Source organism: Vigna unguiculata, chromosome 11, assembly GCF_004118075.2.
Source record: "Vigna unguiculata cultivar IT97K-499-35 chromosome 11, ASM411807v1, whole genome shotgun sequence".
NCBI classification, from domain to species: domain Eukaryota; kingdom Viridiplantae; phylum Streptophyta; class Magnoliopsida; order Fabales; family Fabaceae; genus Vigna; species Vigna unguiculata.
In genome coordinates, this window is record NC_040289.1 from 22,290,298 (window position 1) to 22,310,803 (window position 20,506).

Sequence of the window (20,506 nt, forward strand, 5' to 3'; positions counted from 1 at the left end):
CAATTTTAATTATTTAATAAAATAAAAACCATGTTACTTCATTGAATGAATGTTTCAAAATTAATTAAATATTACATTAAAGAAGAATGTTGCATAAAAGGAAAAGTTTGACTCTTGAACCATCTAATGTAACGGACTTAATATTTTTCTTCTTTTGACAAAGGTACATCATTTTCAGAGAATTCTTATCACTTTTACACAACATATATGACCTCATTCTAATAATATAAATATGTGCCTCATGCAAAAAGAATAATAAGATATACTAGAAGAAATAGTAAAACAAAACAAGCCAAAGAATGGCTTTGATGAAAGTTACTTTGGTAGCAATTGTTTTTGCTTTGATAGCTTGTAATGGTAAGGTGTTTGAGTTTTTTTGTTCACTTGATAAATCATTTCTGTGGCAAGCGATGTAGATATTAAACTCTTAATTCATGAGATTTAATGTTTGAATACATAATAAAAATATACACGTATAGTTTTATAGTTTACATGTTAAAATTTGATACTTAATATGATTTTATATATATTCTAATCATGACATGTGTTTTTGTAGGATTTGTCTTAGCTAAGGAAGAATGTAATGAGAGTAAAGATTGCAAGGGGAAAATAGATTTATGCAAAGATTCAGCTATTTGTGATAATAAAGTTTGTCGATGCCCGGTGAGCATAGTAGGAAAGCAAGATCAAAAATGTAAAACTGCTGCTGATTGTCCATACTGTCCCCCAGGATTATGTGATAAACAACATTGTGATGTAGCCACCGGTAAATGCTCATGTTTGTGTTAAAGACACCGAGAAATTTATTAATAAGTCTTTAAGAATTTTATCTTATGCTTTTCCTTCATATGCATATCCTAAATCTGGAAAGGGATTTGCTCATGTATCAAATACATGCATAGTAGGTGACATTGGCAATATCACAAGGCTAAGTTCCTTAAATCAAAATGTCATCATATTATGATGAAATATTTAAACTAGCACAAATGATGAAAATAATTATTACAATTCCTGATTGTGTCATCATATGCATGCACCGTGTACACATATATTTATTTGGATCACACATGAATCCACAAATAAAGGATATTTCCCAAGATATTGATGCCTTCCAAAAAATAAATATTAAGCAAGTCTTATTAGAGACTAACACCTTTAATATTTACCACTTTTGAGCTCCATCAATTTAGTGTATTTAAGGTATCCAAATTTTGGAGTTCAAAGTGTGTCAAATGTGCAATAAATATTATTCTTTATGATTAAGACCGTCTATGATTTTATAAACTTAGAGTGCAATTTTCTTGAAACTAATTAAAACAAGAGTTATAAGATCAATAAAAGATTATATAGATAAAGAAAAAACACAAAAAAAAGGTTATGCTAGTTGAAATTACCAATTATCTTACATCTAGTTCAACTATTCAAAAACAAAAGTTTGTACAAAGAAAATACAAGACTCTAGAGGATATCAACCTCGATATTATATTAAATGTCAAAGAGGATCTTTGTCCTATCCACTCTTGACTCACTCAAGAGGATCTTGGCCTTATTCACTCTTTCACTATCTGAGAAGATGTCTAGCCTTATCAACTCAACCAACAATCCAAAAACCACTATTGACAACCTCAGCAATTTACAAAACAAACACAAACCTAGAAGCAATCTTGTAAAGATAATGAAAAGAAGAAACCATGGGAGAAGAACTTGGAACTTAATTACCACATAACATGACATACCCTAAAAACTAACCATATGAGCAAGTTGAAGAGAAAACACTTGAGAATTCTTTGAAATCTTTTCGATCACTTAGTGATTGCATTTTGATATCAGAAAACAATTGTAAGAATATCTTTGATTTATTGCAAAAGTTCTTACAAAGATTAAGATTGATACTCTTTTCATAATGTTTGAAAAATGCAATTTGAAAATAGATGTTGACATCTATAATTAATTACATTAGCTGAAAATCCATTATTCTAATAGAATTTTTAAAAGATATTGATGTCTATCTAAAATAATTGATTATTACATCATTTATTCCATTAGAACGGTCCTTATTAATTACAAAAGTTGATTAAATTTATTATAAAAAGAATCTAAACGGTTATATAATTGGTTACATAAAAACATGAAAAGCACTATGTTTTAAGTTTCTTCCTACATAATGGCTAATATTGTTCTTAGAACCTCTGAAGAACAATTTAACCCATTATGTAGTAGATTAAAAGTTCTAAAGTTCATTTTTAACTTACTTTAACATTTTAGAAAATGTTTAAATCATTTCACTCCAGTAAATCATGTAAAATTTAGGTAATGTTTGATAATAGCAATAACAACAGTTATAAACGTCGTAAGATAATGTAAGTTGCACCATTTTAAAGAGCCATTCTTTTCGATGTATTTAATTTTTGTTTGAACAATTATGATGATTTTAACATTCGTAATTTACCTCAGAAAATCGTCACTTTAGATAATGTAATATATGGCGGTTGTGGTGGTAGTTTGCTTGAAATTGCCACATTTTTTCTTTGTGATAACCTGAATTGCGATGGTTTTCAAATCTGCTGCAAGCGTGAATTGTGGTAGTTAAAATCGCCACATTTGAAGAAAGTAACTACTAGAATTTATATTGTTTTTTGTAGTGATTTAAGTCAATTTTTAAGATTGTGTGATGTAGACTAAGCTTGAATCTTCATCATTATCTTTAAAAATTAAGAAAAAACATCTCTTAATGTTGAGGTTTTGTTTAGTATCAACACCGTTACCGTCACCTAAAATTTTTTGTCGGACCCCTTGTATAATAGAAGAACTACATGTTTTTACGCTACACAAAAAACCTTCAAATTCCTTGTGGGTAGTTGCAAAATACTAGATGCACATGCAACTATTCTTACTCATATTCTACGTGATAATGAGGAATATCAAATGTTGGTCGAAAATATGTTCTCCAATACTACGAACTTTTTTTCTTCTCTAAAAAACTCATTTCAAAGCTCTTATGAGAAGGTGGTCCATTGAGAACGATTATTGTTAGCAAAAAGGATGTCACCACTACATCTTTGAAAGCTAAAGATTTTGATGGATACTCAAGCAAAAATACTACAAGATGAAGGAAAGCTCAAGATAAAGATATAAAGTATTTAGGGTGTCAAGTCACTCTAGATAAAGAGGAAGCATAAGAAGAATTATCAGCAAAATCATCTCTCTTCACAAGTGAAATCATTTTTCCACGCACATAATCAATTAAGGTTAAAACATAACTAAATTATGTTTCTACAGTTTTTTCAAAAATAACAATATCTTTTGAATTGAAACTATTTTTTTAAAATCTAAGTATTCTCTGACTATATCTTTTAAAATAAATCATCTTTTCTACAAAGAATAAAATTTCATTTTCGAATTTATTTGATTTTATTTAAATTAATTAAATTATGTTTCTATAGATTTTCAAAAATAAAAATATCTTTTGAATTGAAACTATTTCTTAAATCAAGTATTCTCTGACTATATCTTCTCCTAAAAATCATCTTTTCTACAAAGAATAAAAATTGATTTTCGAATTTATTTGATTTTGTTTTTGAATTAATTGAATTATCTTTTTTTAAGAAAACTCAATTAAAACTCTTTAAACAACCCAATTTGAGAATGAGAAAAAACATAACACACTACTATTGAGAAGCCTGAAAATATTGATTGAGTTTTTTCCTCTCTTATTCAAGTTGGTAACGAGAATTCACTTGTGAAAGGAGTTTACCGTTGAGCATTCTATCTTTATACTCTTACTTTCCATGAGAAAATGCTTCATTTTTTTAGTAGTAATTTTCATTGTTTGTTTTGTACAGAGGAGGTGTTTCATCACTTATGTGATTCAAGGAAGGTGTTGTCACATCTTGAAAGGGCTCAAGATAAGTGTTAATCAATCTTTAGAAATTTTCTATTGCATGTTTCACTATGTCATTGTGGTTGTAATTGAAATACTCTAAAGATAGTGAATTGGGATTGTCACTCTCACATTGAGGTGACTAGGAATTGGATGCAGGGTTGGCTATACCCAAACTAGTATATATTACTGTGTGAATTTCTTCTTTCCTTTACCTCTTTTTTACACTTCCAGTAACGCACTTAATTAATAATTAAAAAAAGGATATTTTCATAAGTATACATATCAAGACAATTTTTTTAAAAGCATCAATTCAACCCCCCTCTTGATGACATTTGTCTAACAATTATTTGTTCTCCAACTATTGTGAAGAATGTAACATCCCGACCGGATATTATGGATTTAAATAAATAAAATAAAGTAAGAAATTAAAATCTCATTAATTATAAATCTATTTCCCAAAAACGTGGGAAATTTTAAAACTTTTATTTCACCATGACAATAACTGAAATCCAAACGAGTAAATATCCATTATAAAATTAAAGTCTGATAATATAAGAGTTTACAAATGACTTAAAATCATAAAACATAAATCCATGATGAAATATCCCAAGTCTAGCCCCGTTTCGGCTCTAAGCCTCACCAGATCCACCAGCAACATCATTTGCTCACGTATACCGTGTATACGATCATCGCCACACACAAGCAGATAGGGTGAGCTAACAAAATAAACATATTTACAATACAATTAGATATATTCCACAATCACACCAAAATAATGACTCATCAAAATCGACCACACTTACCCTTTTGCAATCCTTGGCAAAATTAAAAAGTAAAGCAAAGCAAGGACATCACAAACATAACAAGAGAGACAAAAAGAGACACAAGACAAATAGACTCGAAACAGACAAATGGAAACACATCCAACACAAAAGGATTCAGAGCTGCAAGGTATCCATGAACATCATCCAAGCAATTCAAAACATGTCAAGTACTCAATTCATCTCGGGGTAAATTGAAAGCTGCATAACCTCATAAAATATGCACTATATCACTCAAATCTCTAGGCTATTGTTTACTCTTAAAGCACCCCTAAAAATTTAACATCAAACAGAATTGGCAAGCCTATAGAACCAACAACCAAACCAAAGCACATGCAAATCAAGATCAGAATGACTTTTCAAGGTTGTAATGGGGTTGAGGACAACGTCTGGAACATATGGATAAGTGGCTAAAAAGAACAAAAGGAAATAGAGAAGCAATGGGGAAATACGTCAAAATCAAGCATGAAAGCAATTCCAAACTCCAACACTTCGATATTCAATTCTTGCACAATGTTACAAAACCCAAACCTCTTTTCTTTCTTTTCATTTTTTTCTTCATTTTTCATTTTTTTTTCTTTTCATTTTAGAGTAGAGAAACAATTGTTTTCAAGTCCGTTAAAATGTACAAATGAGCAATCCATGAATAAAACAGGTGTGTGTGCACAACCACACTTATTATGCGCAACCACACTTAAAGGATAACACATATTCCCAAAACAATTCCAAAGCTCCAAAATTTCCTAAGGCAGGATGAATCATGGTTTTTCAGGTTAAGGGCTTGTAATAAGCTGTAGAACAATGAAAGGGTATACAGGCTCAAAAAGGGCTATCAACGGAAACAGTCCAAGGTAGGCTCATCTGGCTATAGGCTCACCAGAACAAAATTGCCTAAATCATATCCAAACTTGCATGTGAATCAGAAAAGCATCAGAAAGAGTCAAGCCAAGGCCATTATGCAAGCATATATCACATAAGAAAGAACAGAGAGTGGCTTAAATTCTCACACAGGGTAAAACAATTCAAAATAAAGTTGACATGCAAAGAGAAAGCAAGGATATCAGTGCACGGAACAACCAACAACGCATCCTCCAAAAGTGAAGTGAGTGTCCCAAACAGAAAACAAAAACTTAACACAAATTAACAAAATGGAAACAAACAAAAGGAAACAACAACAGACAGACTCCCCCACACTTAAACTACACATTGTCTTAACCTGACTCAGCATAGTATCAACCAATGAAACATCAGTAGATGGGCTTGGACAAGTGTAATAAAAGTAAGGAAGGAAAAATAAAACTCTTTGAATCATGATGAAACAAAAGTGGGGTCAAGCAAGGAAGTCTCCTCTACAACAGTATCCACCAAGGCAGGATTGTTGAGGAATGGCTTCAGACGATGCCCATTCACTTTGAAGCTCTTCTCGGTGGATTGGCTCTTGATCTCAACTGCACCATAAGGATAAACATTAGTCACCACAAAAGGACCAATCCAATTTGATCGCAACTTACCACCCATGAGACCAAGTTTAGAGTTTTACAATAACACTTGCTGACCAATAACAAATTCCTTCCTAGCTTTGGAGCTATCATGGAATCTCTTGGTCTTCTCTTTGTAGAACATAGAGTTATGATATGCTTCCAAACAGATCTCATCTAACTCATTCAGCTGCAACTCTCTTTACTCCCCAGCTTGATTAAGTGAGAAGTTGCATGATTTGACAACCTAGTAGGCTCGGTGCTCTATTTCCACTGGTAGGTGGCATGGCTTACCAAAGACGACCGGATAGGGAGACATCCCAATAGATGCCTTGTAAGCAGTTTTATGAGCCTACAGAGCGTCTTTAAGTCTGTTGCTCCAATCCTTTCGGTTGGGTTGAACAATCTTCTGTAAGATCCGCTTGAACTCTCTATTGATATCTCGGCTTGCCCGTTAGTTTGGGGGTGATATGGTGTGGAAATCTTATGCATAACCCCGTACTTCCAAAGCAAAGCGCCCCACAGACCTATTACAGAAATGGGTGCCCTAGTCTCTAACGCAACTCTAGGAATTCCAAACCTACAGAATATGTGAGACCTGACAAAGTCTATAACAAATCGAGCATCGTTAGTCTTGGTGGCTTTAGCTTCCACCCACTTTAAGACATAATCAATAGCAAGTAAGATGTAAGTAAAACCAAAAGAAACAGGGAAAGGGCCTATGAAATCTATACCTCAAACATCAAAGACCTCACAAAACAACATGGGTTATTGAGGCATCTGTTGTCTCCAAGAAATGGCTTTTCTCGCTCTCTGGCATTGCTCCTTTGTGTTGCAAATCCTCCACGCATCCTTGAAGATGGTGCGCCAGTAAAATCGACAATCCAGGTGCAGATGAATGACAAAATTGAAGGACCGAGTCAATCTTGTGGTTCAGAATACATCTCCTAGTAACCTGATCACTGCACATCTTTCACAAATAGGGGTCATCCCAAATATAATACCTAGCATCGCTCTTGAGTTTATCACATTGAGCTATGGATGCTAAGGGAGGAAAAACAGAAACATCAAGATAATTCACAATGTTAGCAAACCATGGGGAGGGAAAAGAAGCAGAGAGTGTCAACAAACTTTAATCGGATCTCTCAATCCTGCTCAGGTGGTCTGCAACCAAGTTTTGTGCTTTGCTCCTATCACAGATCTCCACATCAAATTCCTGGAGCCAGAGCATCCATCTAATCAACCGAGGCTTGGATTCTGCCTTCTTCAACAGGTACTTAAGAGCTGCATGGTTAGTAAACACAACAACAGGAGAACCAAGCTGATAAGATTTAAACTTTTAAAGCGCAAAAACACCCGCAAAAAGCTCCTTCTTTGTTGTGGTGTAGTTTGCTTGGGCAACATCCAATCTCCTGGAGGGGTAGTAGATTACCCTCGGCTGCTTATCAATCCTTTGAGCCAGAACAACCCCCAATGCATAATTGGATGCATCCCACATCAGCTCGAATGGGGTTGTCCAATTGAGCGCCTCAATGATCGGAGTGGAGGTCAGGGCCTTCTTGAGGCAACCAAAAGCCTTTTTGCATTCGTCACTGAAAATGAACTCAACATCTTTTTGCAGCAAATTGGACAGTGGAAAGCCTTCTTACTAAAGTCCTAGATGAAGCACCTTTAAAATCATGCATGGCGAAGAAAAGAACGAACCTCTCGAGCAGAAGAGAGGTAAGGCAATTATGAAGTAATTGAAATCGTGGCAGGGTCAACTTTAATTCCCTTACTCGAAATGGTGTGCCCCAAAACTATGCCTTGTTCTACCATGAAATGCATTTTTCAAAATTAAAAACAAGGTTAGATTGGATGCACCTATTCAAAACTTTGTCGAGATTGTCTAAACATGTATCAAAAGAAGATCCATACAAAGTAAAATCGTCCATAAACACCTTTATGCATTTTTCAAGAAAATCACTGAAAATGCTAAGCATGCACTGCTAGAATGTGCCAAGGGCATTGCATAGGCCAAACAACATCCTCCTATAGGCAAAAGAGCCAAAGAGGGCAAGTGAATGTCGTTTTCTCTTTGTCCTCAGGTGCAATATGAATTTGAAAGTAACTAGAAAAACCATCAAGAAAACAATAGTTGGACTTACCTGCCAAGTGCTCAAGCATTTGATCAATAAAAGGCAGGAAGAGGTGGTCTTTCCTGGTTTCTTGATTTAACCTTCTGTAGTAGATGCAAACTCTCTTTGCATTCTTGTTGGAATCAGCTGATGAAGGATTCTGTTGTTGGAAGCACTTTCAAAGACTCTATGGAAAGCATTTGAACAAGCCAAGATTATACCTCAAATTATGCATACACCAAGAAAGATCATAACCAAGTTAAAGCATGGAACTAATTTGCCAATATCACCCAAAATCCAAGTATAAAATTTGGTAGCATAACACCTAGTAAAAATGGCCAAATGGATTCACCAAGCAACACATTAGCTCTAAACTATTTTTGGTCATGAAAATAATTTTTCTTTTCAAAACTAGGTACTTAAGATGATGAGAAGGAAATTTTAGGGTGTCTTGAACACTTAGTTCCCAAAAAAATTAGGTCAAAATCAATTTCAAGGAGCATACAACAACAAAAGGTATAGATCTCATGCAATAGCTCAAATACTTAGAAACAAGAACAAGAAAACTCAAAGAAGCATATGACAAGAGACTCAAGCATCCAAAGACATGTTATCCAACCACATTTAGGAGCAAAAGAGTCACAAAACCGAAGCCAAAATTGCCACAACATAACCTGAAAACGTTGTTTTTCGTATTCTTGGCAACTCTGACCTTTGCTCACTCATTTGATCATGACTCTCTCCACAGAATTCCAAATGCGTTAATTCTTTTTTTGTTGGAAACTAGATGCACAGAGCTTTCGTTTGATATAAAGAACGTTACTTTTGGACCACTGAGCTAGCTGCAGTATGTTTTTCAAAAACGCACACGTTGCTGTCAGCACTGTTTTTATGTGGACCATTCAAAGATAGCTACACAAGACAAGGTTAGCACATGAAAACACCATATTCAAGGACAACCAAAGCTCTAGATACCAAATGATGAAGGATTACCTTGTTTCCTTTTAGAGTTATGAATATGGTGAAGTTGTTAAAGAAAGCTTTTTGAAAATTCCCACTGGACATTAAGATAGCATGCTATGTAGATGTGAAGGTTCATTTCTCAAGCTCATGAAAGGAAGAAGAGAGTTGGATTCAAGCTTAAACACACACGACAATAACAACACTAAAGAGAAAAATGAAAGAAGAAACAACAAAAATGGAAAGCATAGAAGATGAAGAATGGAATAAGCACGCCACTCATAGGGGGGGATCTAAGCCAACCAAGCCCTAGAGATGAGTGATGGTGCCGCCACTTGCAAGCAAGATAAGGCAAAGGTGAGTTCACTTCTAGGAAGGAGAGCTCACAAAAATTGGTGGTTGAATGCATAAAGTTTATAACAAAATGATCAACCCTTTTACAAGGCAAGGAGCACCCTTTAAATAGGAGTTCATAGGGGTCCTTTAGCAAATACAAAAACATGACAACATCTGAGATTACATGGTTAAGTCGCCTTTGTTGTTGTCTCACTGGCTTTGCTCTATCTTCCAACAATATCCTGTGCATGCATATTGATGGGCTAATACTAGGAATGTTAGCCAATGTCCATCCAATTGCCTTCTTGTTCTTTTTAAGAACATGCAACAACCTCTACTCTTATTTAGCAGTGTGGGAGTTGGAAATGATGACGGACAATTTGTCCTCCTCCTCCAAGTAGACATACTTGAGGTTGTCTGGTAAGGGTTTCAACTTTGGAATGTTGGATGCTGGCTGAATATCAAGAACTAGAGGGGAGGGAGAAATGGGTTCTATAACCTATACCTCAACATAACAATCAGATGCATATGTACTTCCTGCAACATGGTTAGTGCAATTTGATTATATAACATCAAAGTCAATAGGTACAACACATAGAGAATCAAACTCAGCAGATTCAACATTATCCACATCATATTCAGTATCAGAATCAAGAACATCAATGTATGCAAACTCAGATAACTCAGACATAGATGAATATTTTAATGCATGCAAAGAGTGAAAATTAGAAATATGTCCATCAATAGCATGATCAATGATATCAACGTGAAATAACAAAGTGATCCTCAGAAGGATGTTTCATGGCATCCAAAATATTAAAACGTAGGACAATATCATCAAACTCCATGGATAAAATGCCAGCATGGACATCAGTCTTGGTTCGAGTTGTATTTAAAAATGGTCTCCCTAAAATGAGTGGGGTAGAACCACGGGAAAATCCTTCTTCCATATCAAGAATGTAAAAATCAGCAGGAAAAATTAGTTCACCAACCCGAACCAAGACATCCTCAATGAAATCGGCAGGGTGGACAACACTTCTATTTGCCAATTGAATGACCACACCCGTCGGTTGCAATGGTCTAAGAGACAAAGAATTGAAAATAGACAGAGGCATGACATTAATCGAAGCACCCAGATCAAGCATATCATTCTCAAACTTATTATTACGAATAATACAGGGAACACAAAATGTACCTGGGTTTTTACACTTTTAAGGGATTTGAGGAACAAATTTACCTATCAGTGTAGATACGTTTCACCCCATGTTGATCCTCTAATTGCCTTTCAGCCTCCTCTTGTGCGTGCACAGCTCCTTCAAGAAGTTGGCATATTTGGGAATCTGTTTGATGGCGTCCAAAAGAGGTACGTTAACCTCCACCTTGTTGAATGTTTGTAAGATCTCCCTGTCAACCACTTCCATCATCTATCTTGGAATAACTCTCGGAGGAAAGGGAAGAGTCATGGAAGGTATAAAAAATGTGGAAGGAAGAGCTACATGAACATCATCATGCTTTCTCTTATGTGTACCACCAGGGTCAACTTCCTCTTGAGGTGTAGGCTCAGGAGTGGGAACTTCAATATTTTTCCATGTCTCAATGTGATGGCACTCACATTTCTCGGATTCTCCACCGTTAGTGATGGCAACTTATCATAATTTGGAGCCTATGCTTGATTAAGTTGTGTAGCCATCTACCCCATTTGATTTGTTAAAGTCTGGATTGAGGCTCTAGTCTCCTTTTGGAATTGCATATTCTGAAGTGTCATCATTCTAACCAACTCTTCCAATAAAGTAGAAGAGGTAGGTGCATGTGCAGGAGGAGCTAAAGCTCATGTGGTACAGGTGGAACAAGAGTAGCTTGTGTAGGCGCAACTCTTTGTTGAGGAGGTGGATGCACATTTTGAAACTGTTGGTTTTGCTGTTGTTGGTTGCCTTGGTTTCCCCATCTCAGATTAAGGTGATTCCTCCATCCTGGTGTTGGGGCCTATTGTTATCGAAAATATTAGTTGCATACGCATGAGGAGTATCCACTAGTGTAGAAGAAGAAGGGCCTATTGTTGCAATGTTGGGCAAGAGTCTGTGAAATGATCAACGGATGTACAAAGGCCACAAACTCTTATAGCTGGAGCTCTTTGATTGGAAGCAAGTTGGTTGACCAGTGGGGTAAGAGCATTAATCTTACTCTCCAACTTCTTGGTGTATTCGGCTGCCCCTACATCATGAACTCCTCTAACAACTATGGCATCACTCCTTGTGCCAAATTGTTGAGAATTGGAAGCGATGTTCTCAATTAGTTGTCTAGCTACAGTTGGTGTCATGTTACCAAGAGCGCCACCACTTGCTGCATCAATCATGTTCCTATCCATGTGGTGCTAGCCTTCCTAAAAATATTTTAGAAATAGATGTTCAAAGATTTGATGGTGGGGAACTTGAACAAAGATTCTTGAACCACTCCTAGTATTCGTAGAGGGTCTCCCAAGATTATTGCTTAATGCTAAAAATTTCCTTCCTTATGGTTGTTGTCCTACAAGCATGGAAGAATTTGGCCAGGAACAATCTCTTCAAGTCATCCCAGCTCGTGATGGACCGTGCTGCAAGGTAGTATAACCAGTCTTTTGCATTACCCTCCAAGGAATGAGGAAAGGCCTTCAAGTAGACATGGTCTTTTTGGACATCTACAGGCTTAATGGTGGAACACACGACATGAAACTGCTTCAAGTGTTTGCACGGGTCCTCATCTGCAAGGCCATGAAACTTTGGCAACAAGTGTATTAATCTAGTTTTTAACACATATGGAACTTCCTCCTTAGGATATTGAATGCATAAACTGTCATAAGTGAACTCTGGTTCAGTGAGCTCACTCATTGTTCTTTCATGAGGTGGAGGAGGTTAAGCTATATTATTAGTATGAAAATTAGAATGATCAGAATAAACAGTATGCTCAAAATGCAAAAAATGAACAGAATGAGGAATGTCAAGAGTATGAGAAGAATCAGGAAAAGTCACAGAATAGTCAGCATGCAAAGATGGATTCCTAAGATGCCTACGTCCTCTATGGAAGGTCCTATCAATCTCAGGGTCAATGGGTCGTAATTCACTTGGGTTTCCCCTAGTCATGAACCAAAATACATTAATTCTAGTGGTATTGGCATAACAAAGGGTAAAACTACAAGTATACTCAAACGAACTCCAAATGACTTGAAAATTGGTAGGATTGTCCTTTGAGTGATCAAACAGTTCCACAAAAAATAATTAACTCAAAACTCAAAGTGAAAGTATTTTTAAATTTTTTTCAAAAGTGAGAAAAATGAAGAAATATCACAAAAAACATTGCTGAAAGATAGAAACCGACATTTTCTAGAGAATCTGAGTTTGATAACTGGCAGAGCGGGTTCCGACAAGGTAGGAAATTCAATTCCACCCCAAATGCATAAAAATAATGTTTATTCTGATAACCAGAGCAAAAGTTATGGTCCTTTGAAGTTTGACTAAAAATTAGTCCAAATTTTTTTTGAATCTCTTAACTCACACCATAACAGCTGCTCCAGCCATTTTTCCCATCATGTTCAAAGTCTTAAAAGTGGGAAGAAAAAATTTCAAGTCAAAACAAGCACCATAGATACCATAACTAAATTCCATAAGTTAAATGCCAAAATCGAACAATATTCAACACTATTCACTACACTAGAATTAACATTATTCATGCGCCGTGACACTATTTACTCTACAACACAAACAACACGCATAGTACACAAAAACACATAGAAACACTACCACAATCAACATATACCAACTTAACCACACCAAAACACCAAACACAAACACAAACACCAACATATACAAACACAAACACATTGAAAATTTTACTTAGAACAAAACTATTGGTCCTCAACAACGGCACCAAATTTTATAGAGGGTGTACCCCACCAAATTAAAACAGATTAAATGCAGTATATGAAAGTTGAACCAAGTTGTCTACCAATGACCGAAATTTTCGTCCAAAGCTTCAATTTCCAAATGAACACAACACTATAACATAGGGAGGGTTTGGCAGATTTACGGATGTAACACACAATTGAAAACTTAAATACAGATGTGTAAAAATGATGTGAAAATAGCGTTGATTCCTTGCTTCAACTGAAAATCCACCAATCACGGATTACAAATAAAAATGGTTCTATTACAATTCATTAAGCATGAACACACAACGATTCCACTCTGTAAATTAAGCAAAAACAAAATGGTTTCTTCATTAAACCCAAACACAAATTCAGAATGGAGAGTTTAACAAAACTCCACTGAACAAAATACTAATCTCAAGGTTTCAATTCAATATCTGCAAAGAATCAACACGTAAACTTAGCGCCTCATGGAATTTGAATTAGGGTTCAACATAATTTGTGATTCAACCATTCAAATTGGTACAAAATAGTGCAGAAAACCTAAATTGGTACAAGAAACGAAAATGTGCAAGGAGAGAATGGGGCAAGAACGAAAACAACCAACAAAAATAGAAATGCTTCAATATAAATGTTACCCAAGGTATAGAAAACGAAAACCCCAACAATTAGTGTTGTCCATAACTCATAAAACGTGAAAAATGAGTGGAAAACATGAAAAATGAACTTGTGCCTCTATGGGTCTCCTTCCAAAGCTTCAAAAACCTAAAATGGAGAGTGGGGAAGATGATGCTGTTAGTAAACGATAATCAGCCCCTCCTATACGTGGTCACATCACCTAAGATTCACATATTTACAAAATTGCCACGATTGGGTGCAGAATTACAAAAATGGCACTACTGGGCCTCAAATGTTGGCTCATTGATGAGTCATTATTTTTCTCCATTCCACTAGCCTTTGTGTACCCATTTGACAGTTGTTCAGTGCTTAATTGTTCATCTTTAGTGTGTTTTCATTTGTTGGGCTTTATTGGGCCGTTGTTCCGAATTTGGGTTAATTTCACATTATTTGGCCTAATTTTTGTTTTTAATTATTTTTAGGTATTTGGGTGAAGCAATTTTGGAGCTTGGACATTAATATTCAGTTGAATAGAGTTGGCACATCATTTTCACATCATTTCCATGTCATCTAAGTGAATGGGTCAAATTTGAGGTCTAGTAGTAGAATTTTTGCAATTTTGAGTGCTAGAATGGCATTTTTGTAAATACTAGTTGCAAGGGTGATTGGACCCCGAAAATTAGGTCATTTAGCATGCATCAGCCGCATAGCTTCTTCTGCAACCTCCATTTTCATGCTCTCAAGATTTGGTGGTTGTCCATGGAGGTGCTTCTTACGGTTTTTCACGTTTTTGCCTAGTTTTTACCGTTTTTATGCATATTTTGGCAGCTCCCAATGTGGGTTTTATGTTTTGAATTCATTTGCTTGCTTGGGCATCTCATTTTATTGATTTTATTGACTTGGAACAACACTCATTGATGGGGTTTTCGGTCCTTATATGATAGTAGTGATTTTCGTTCATTCAAAGCCTTGAAATTTCTCTTTTACTCTTGCTTTTGAATTTGCATTTGAAGTAGGTTAGGGTTTTTGATTTTTGATGTTTTGTTTTGTTTGAATTTAGAAATGAAGTGCTTAATTGCTCCATTTCCATGTCTAGCTAAGCTTTTTGCATTGATTCCTTGACGAAATTGAAATGAAACCATGAGATTGTTGGTCATTTTTGGGTTGTATTCGAAATTGCATCTATTTTAAGTTGGGTTTTAATGATAAATACATTTTTGATGCATGCTTAATCTCAAATTTGTGTGTGCACATTAATGGCTCATATTCATGCTTAGTGTTTATGAGTTTTGTCATGGCTTGCTTCAATCTCTGGATGTTAACTACCTAAAATTTGTTGTGCTTAATGACATATTGAATCCACGGTAATTTTTGCTTAGTTGATTGCCTAGAGTTCGTGCTTCCATGGGTCACCTTCAAAGCTTTGACAACCTAAAAATGGAGAGTGGAGAAGATGATGGTGTAGCAGGAGCTGGGGTAGCAATAGGGACAGGTGGAACTGGCGCATCTTGTGGTGCAGATGCAACTCTTTGTTGTTGGTGAGGAGGTGGCTGCACATTTTGAACCTGTTGGTTTTCTTGCTGCTGCTGGTTGCCCCATCTCAAATTAGGATGATTTCTCCAACCTGGATTGTATCTATTGGTGGACAAATCATGGTTTTGCTGGTGTTATTGGGGTAACCTATTGTTGAAAATGTTAGGAGCATAGGCTTGAGGAGTATTAGAAGGTGTAGAAGTCGTGGCTTGTTGCAAGGCGAGGCAAGAATCTGTGAAATGCTCAATTGACGTGCAAATGCCATAAACTCTTGCAATAGAAGGTGCAGCTCTTTGATTTGCAACAAGTTGGTTGACTAAGGTGGTAAGAGCATCAATTTTGCTCTCCAACTTCTTAGTGTACACGGCAGCTCCTACATCATGAACTCCCCTAACAACAATGGCATCATTTCTTGCGCCAAATTGCTCAGAGCTAGAGGCCAAGTTCTCAATCAACTGCCCTGCTGTTGCTGGGGTCAAATTACCAAGAGCACCATCACTTGCAGCATCAATCATACTTTTATCCATATGGTGCAAGCCTTCATAAAAATACTGAAGAAGTAGATGCTCAGATATTTTTTGGTGTGGGCAACTAGAACACAAATTCTTGAATATCTCCCAATATTCATAAAGACTCTCCCTAGACTGTTGCTCGATGTTAGAAATCTCCTTTCTTATGGTTGTTGTCTTCGATGCAGGGAAGAATTTGACCAAGAATAATCTCTTCAAGTTATTTAAGCTCGTGATGGAGCTTAATGCAAGGTAGTACAACTAATCTTTTGCATTGCTCTCCAAGGAATGAGGAAAAGCCTTCAAGTACACAATATCGTGAATTGGTGCAAATAAATGTCCTATCAAATTCATGATGATTCATTATTTTTCTCCATTCCATTAGCCTTTGTACACCCATTTGATAGTTGTTCAATGCTTAATTATTGTTCTTAATGCATTTTCATCTGTTGGGTTTTATTGGGCCATTGTTCCGAATTTGAGTTAATTTCACAATATTTGGCCTAATTTTCGTTTTAATTATTTTTAGGTATTTTGGTGAAGCAAATTTTGGAGCTTGGACATTTATCTTAAGGTCAAGAGAGAGTTTCCACGTCATTTCGACATCATTGCCACATCTGTGCCATGTCAGTCAGCTCGTCCACGTCATTGGGCCAACATTTTCAGCCCCTACTATCATTTTTGTAATTCTAAGTGGCAGAATGACATTTTTGTAATTCTAAGTGGCAAAATTGAGGTGACCACATTTTTAGGTCATTTTTTTCTCAAGCAGCCACTTCTTCTTCTTCTGTTTGGCATCTTCAATTTTCATTTTAGGGTTTCTCCATTTTTGTTTTTGTTTTACAGATTGGTGATTGTGCAGATTGTGTTTTTCATCTAATTTCAATTCAAATTTCGTTGGTTTGTTTCCTTTCATCTACTATTTCAGTTCGTTCCAATGCATTTTCATTTTTGTTTGACATATAATCTGAATTCCATGAGGAACTAATTTTCGTTTGCATTGGCAAAATTGAAATGAAACCATGAGATTGTTGGTCGTTTCTGGGTTTTGTTCGGATTTAACTCTGTTTTAGGTTGCGTTTTTATGATAAATATGTTTTTGATGCATGCTTAATCTCAAATTCGTGTTTTGTGCACATTAATGGCTTATATTCATGGTTAATGTTTATGGGTTCTATCGCGCTTGGTTCAATTTGTGGGTGTTAACTGCCTGAAATTTTTTGTGCTTAATGACATAATGAATCCATGATAATTTTCGCTTAGTTGATTAACTTAAGGTTCATGAGAGCAAATTTGAATAGAACAATTAATTTGATAATATGTGATTGGTGGAATTTCAATTGAATCAAGGAATCATTTTGTTTTTATATAATTGTTAAATTTCTCTGCAATTTTTGTGAATTAAATTTTGTGCAAATTCATCAACCCCCCTTTGGTGTTATGTTTATTTATGGAAATTAAGCTATGGACAAAAATATTGATAGTTGGGAGACGACTTGGTTCAACTTTCACATACTACATTTAATCTATTTTATTTGAACACGTACGACCTCGATCAAATTTAGCGCCACTGTTAGGGACCAACGTTTCCGTTCATACTATTTCCAGTGTTGAGTTGAGTTGTGTTTTGTGTGTGTGCTGTTTTCTAAATTGTGGGATTAAGTGTGTTTGATGTTTTGGTGAGTCATGTGCGAATGTTCATTGTGATGTTATTGTTTTGTTCAGTACTTATTTCCATTCCAGTGGTGTTTTCGTGAGTGTGTGCGTGTTGTTTGTGTGGTAGAGTGAATAGTGTCACGGCGCATGAATAATGTTGAATTCTGGCATTTAACTTGTGGAATTTTGTTATGGTAGCTACGGTCCTTTTTTTGACTTGAAATGTTTTTTCTTCACTTCTAAAACCTTGAACTTGATGGGAAAAATGACTGGAGCAGCTGGAATGGTGTGATTTGAGAGATTCAAAAAAATTTTGGACTGATTTTCAATCAAACTTTTGCTCTGGTTATCAGAATCACAATTATTTTATATGCATTTGGGGTGTAATTTAATTTCCTACCTTGTTGAAACTCGCTCTGTTGGTTATCGAGCTTAGATTCTCCAGAAAATGCTGCTATCTATGTTTCATCAATGTTTTTTGTGATTTATCTTCATTTTTTCACTTTTGAAAAAATTTTAAAAATACTTAAACTTTGAGTTTTAAGTTGATTTTTTTGTTATGGTACTATTTGATCACTCAAGGGACAATCCTAACAATTTTCAAGTCATTTGGAATTCGTTTGAGTATACTTGTAGTTTTACCCTTTATTATGCTGATACCACTAGAATTAATGTATTTTGGTGCATGACTAGGGGAAATCTAAGTGACTTACAACCATTTGATCATGAGATTGATAGGACCTTCCACAGAGGAGTTAGGCATCTTAGGAATCCATCTTGGCATGCTGACTATTCTGTGACTTTTCCTTATTCTTCTAATTCCCTCATACTCATGACACTTCTCATTTTATGCATTTTTTGCATTCTGAGCATATTGTGCATTCTGATCTATCTGATTTTCATACTGATAATATGGCTCAACCTCCACGTCATGAGAAGACAATGAGTGAGCTCACTACACCTGAGTTCACTTATGATAGTTTGTGCATTCAGTATCCTGAGGAGGAAATTCCTTATGTTTCAAAAACTGGATTAATACACTTGTTGCCAATGTTTCATGGCCTTACAGGTGAGGACCCGTGCAAACACTTGAAGCAGTTCCATGTCGTGTCTTCCACCATGAAGCCTGCAGATGTCCAAGAAGACCATGTCTTCTTGAAAGCTTTTCCTCATTCCTTGGAGGGCAATGCAAAAGACTGGTTGTACTACCTTGCACCCAGGTCCATCACAAGTTGGGATGACTTGAAGAGATTGTTCCTGGCCAAATTCTTCCATTCTTCCAGGACAACATCCATAAGGAAGGAAATTTCTGGCATCAAGCAACAGTCTGGGGAGAGCCTCTACGAATACTAGGAGAGGTTCAAGAATCTTTGTTCAAGTTGCCCCCATCATCAAATCTCTGAACATCTCCTTCTACAATATTTTTATGAGGGCCTGCACCATATGGATAGAAACATGATTGATGTTGCAAGTGGTGGTGCTCTTGGTAACATGACCTCAGATGTAGCTAGGCAAATAATCGAGAACATGGCTTCTAATTCTAAACAATTTGGCACAAGGAGTGATGCCATAGTTGTTAAAGGAGTTCATGATGTAGGGGCAGCCGAATACACCAAGAAGTTGGAGACTAAGATTGATGCTCTTACCACACTGGTCAACCAAATTTCTTCCAATCAGAGAACTCCAACAGCAATATTTTGTGGCATTTTTACATCCGTTGATCATTTCACAAACTCTTGCCTAGCATTGCAACAACAGGATACTTCTTCTACACCCGTGGATACTCTTCAAGCGTATGCCACTGATATTTTCAACACAATAGGTCCCAACACCAGCAACAAAACCATGCTTTGTCAACAAATAGATACAATCCAGGATGGAGGAATCACCCTAATCTGAGATGGGGAAACCAGGGCAACCAACAGCAGTAAAACCATTAGTTTCAAAACGTGTAGCCACCTCCTCAACAAAGAGTTGTGCCTACACAAGCTGCTCCTGTTCCATCTGTACCCACACCAGCTCTTGTTGCACCTGCTTCTTATTCTTCTACTTCAATGGTGGAGTTGGTCAGAATCATGACACTTCAGAATATGCAATTCTAGCAGGAGACTAGAGCTTCAATCCAGACTTTGACAAATCAAATAGGGCAGATGGCTACACAACTTCATAAAGCACATACTTAAAATTCTGATAAGTTCCCACTACTTAGCCAACACTTGAAAAGGAAGTTGACCCTGCCACACTTCAGAGAAAGCGTGATGCTCATGCAATCGGTCCTTCCATGTCTAGTGTGGCTCCTACGCCTTCCACCTCTTCATTTCCCTCCAAGAGCCATTCCAAGCAAAAAGATGGAAGAGGTTGACAGGGAGATCTTAGAAACATTCAGGAAGGTGGATGTGAACATACCTTTATTGGATGCCATTAAATAGATCCACAGATATGCAAAGTTCCTTAAGGAGTTATGCACGCACAAGAGGAGGCTGAAGGGCAATGAGAGGATCAACATGGGGAGAAACGTATATGCGCTAATAGGTAAATTTGTTCCTCAAATCCTTGAGAAGTGTAAAGACCCAGGTATATTCTATGTTCCCTGCATTATTGGTAATAATAAGTTTGAGAATGCTATGCTTGATCCGGGTGCTTCGATTAATGCCATGCCTCTATTTATTTTCAATTCTCTGTCTCTTGGACCATTGC